Raw genomic sequence first — 2,763 nt, 5'->3', positions numbered from 1 at the left:
CTCCTGCTAGTGCTCGGGGGAGCAGGGACTCCCCCAATGCCTGCTGGTCCCCTCTGACTAGTTTGTAAACGGCCATTAGGTCCCCCCTCAGCCTTCTCTTGTGGAGGCTGAACAAGTTCAGGTCCCTTAGCCTCTCCTCGTAGGGCCTGCCCTGCTGACCCCTGGTCATGTGGGTGGCCCTCCTCTGGACCCTCTTCATGTTGTCCACATCCCTCCTGAAGCATGACGCCCAGAACTGGACGCAGTACTCCAATTGTGGCCTGACCAGTGTCGCATAGAGGGAAGGATCACCTCCTTGGACCTGTTTGAGATGCATCTGTGGGTGCATGACAAGGTATGGTTGGCCTTCCTGATGGTTGGTCCCCACACTGTTGGCCCATGTTCATTTTGGCATCAATAATGACACCAAGATCCTTTTCTGCCTCTACACTGACGAGAAGGGAGTTCCCCAACCTGTAGGTCTGCTGCTGGTTCCTCCTCCCCAGGTGCAGCACCTTGCACTTGTCAGTGTTGAAACCCATCCTGCTCTCATCCGCCCACCCCTGTAACCTGTCTAGGTCTGATTGCAGCCTATTCCTTCCTTCTTGCCTGCCCACTTCCCCCTACAACTTAGTGTCATCTGCGAATTTGAACAGGGTGCTTTTTACCCCCTCGTCCAAGGCATTGATGAAGACATTGAACAGTGCAGGCCTGAGGACTGAGCCCTGGGGAACCCTACTGCCCACATCCCTCCAGGGCGAATAAGACCCATCCACCACTCTCTGGGTGCGGCCCTCCAGCCAGTTAGTGACCCATTTGACTGTGTAGGTCTTGATGCCACAATCCTCTAGTTTTTTAATGAGAATGGGGTGAGAATGGGCCTTCCTAAAGTCCAGAAAGACTACGTCCACTGCTACCCCTGAGTCTAAGGATTTGTGACCTGGTCATAGAAGGCCACCAGGTTGGTCTGACAGGACCTGCCTCTAATGAACCCATGTTGGTTGCCCCTAAGCATAATCTCCCCTGCTGGCCCCTCGTGGACATGCGCCAGGATAATTCTCTCAAAAAGCTTACCCAGGATCGAGGTAAGACTAACTGGCTTATAGCTCCCTGGGTCCTCCTTCTTTCCTTTTTTGAAAATGGGAGCCACATTGGCCCTTTTCCAGTCCTCTGGCACCACACCAGAGCACCATGAGTGCTCATAAAGCCATGCCAGGGGTCCCGCAATGACCTCTGCTAATTCCCTCAGCACTCTGGGGTGGAGGTCATCAGGACAGAACCAGCTGATTTAAATACATCCAGTCCCTCCAGACGTTCCCTGACTAGATCCTCACTGACCCTAGGCCTGGGTCCGCCTCCCCTGGGGCCTATGGGGATCCCGGTGGTGGGGGTGAGCTGATCCCTGCTCAGGAAAATGGAGGCAAAGAATTGTTGCCCTTGTTTGTTTTCTTTCCAATTTCCTATGTATTTGAAGGACTTTTTATTGTCCTTCATTCCTGTAGCCAGTTTGAATTTGGTTTCCGCCTTGGCTTTTCTGGTCCGCTCCCAACAGGTGTGGGCCAGTGCTGCATAATCCTCCTTAGTGGTACTTCCCGACTTCCATCCGTTAGAAGTTCTCCTTTCAGATTCAGGAGGTCCATGAGTTCCCTATTGAGCCGGAGGGGGAGTGTCTCCCAGCCCTTGTGCTACCTTTCCTAGAGGCCGGAATGGACTTTCCTTGTGCTTTTAGGATCACGTTTAGATTCTGGATTCTGCTTTACAGGATCTGAGTCTTGTTGCTTATCAGCAACTCTTCCTGTTAGTCCAGTGTTTTTGTTTCCTTTATTGTTAGAATTCTTCATGGAAGATGCCTGTGTTCAAAAAAAGTTTTGAATGTGGAGAGTACAATTGGTGCACAGATGGCGGGAAGTTTCCGATAAAGAGTTATGGCTCCAGTCCTACTTTTATGGCCGAGATAATTTGGTGCATTTGACCACTTGCAATGAATTCAATGGGCATATGTGAAGGATTGGGACCAACTGAGGTGGTTTTATGGAGCTGGAACTTGAAGACAGGCTGTCCTGTACCCTGACTGAGATACAAATATAGAGAGATCAGCATATCTGTGATATAGTTTAAAAGGATTTGAAATCTGATATTAAAAAAGTCCTTATTAAGAAATAAACATCATTTACATCTAGAGTAAGTGATGTATGTTTGGCTGTGTGGTATTAAGAGCATAGAGCTGTTGGAACACGTTTTCAGTGGGACCAATTAAAAGAGCGCGGGAATCAGCTTTATTTACAAGGATCCAGCATAGGGCAGAGGAATCTTCCCCTCTCGGTGGAGCAAACCCAGTGAGCGTGCGAGTCTTTCCCTCTCCCAGACAGACTTGACGTCAGGCCTTAGTCTCCTTCCCAAGACTTAGGAGGGAGGCGCAGGTCGGCAGAGGCTTCCCTTCGCGCCCGCCCCCCGAAGAGACTTGGAGAGGGTCAAAAGCAGCTTGCCCCTAGAAAACCCAGGGGAAGAGGCTGAGGTGAGAAAGGGAAGGAGTGTCTTCTTCTCCCAAGCAAGGTGGGGTGGAGAATGGAGCAGGGATAAGCAGCATAGTCTCCCCACAAGAGAAGAGATTTCTGTGGGCGAGTCCTTTTATTATACCAATGCCAAGACTGAGATTCAGACAAGCGCTTGGGGGGGGTCACAACCCCGGCCCAGAGGACGCACGTCCCCGCCGCGATCCTCCCTTCCCGCCTCTCCCCTGTCGTGGCACCGCGGCTACAGCCTCACCTCGCGCGCCTTCCCCCC

This window comes from Alligator sinensis, unplaced genomic scaffold, assembly GCF_000455745.1.
Source record: "Alligator sinensis unplaced genomic scaffold, ASM45574v1 scaffold281_1, whole genome shotgun sequence".
Lineage (NCBI taxonomy): Eukaryota > Metazoa > Chordata > Crocodylia > Alligatoridae > Alligator > Alligator sinensis.
Note: the sequence above shows the minus strand (reverse complement) of the source record.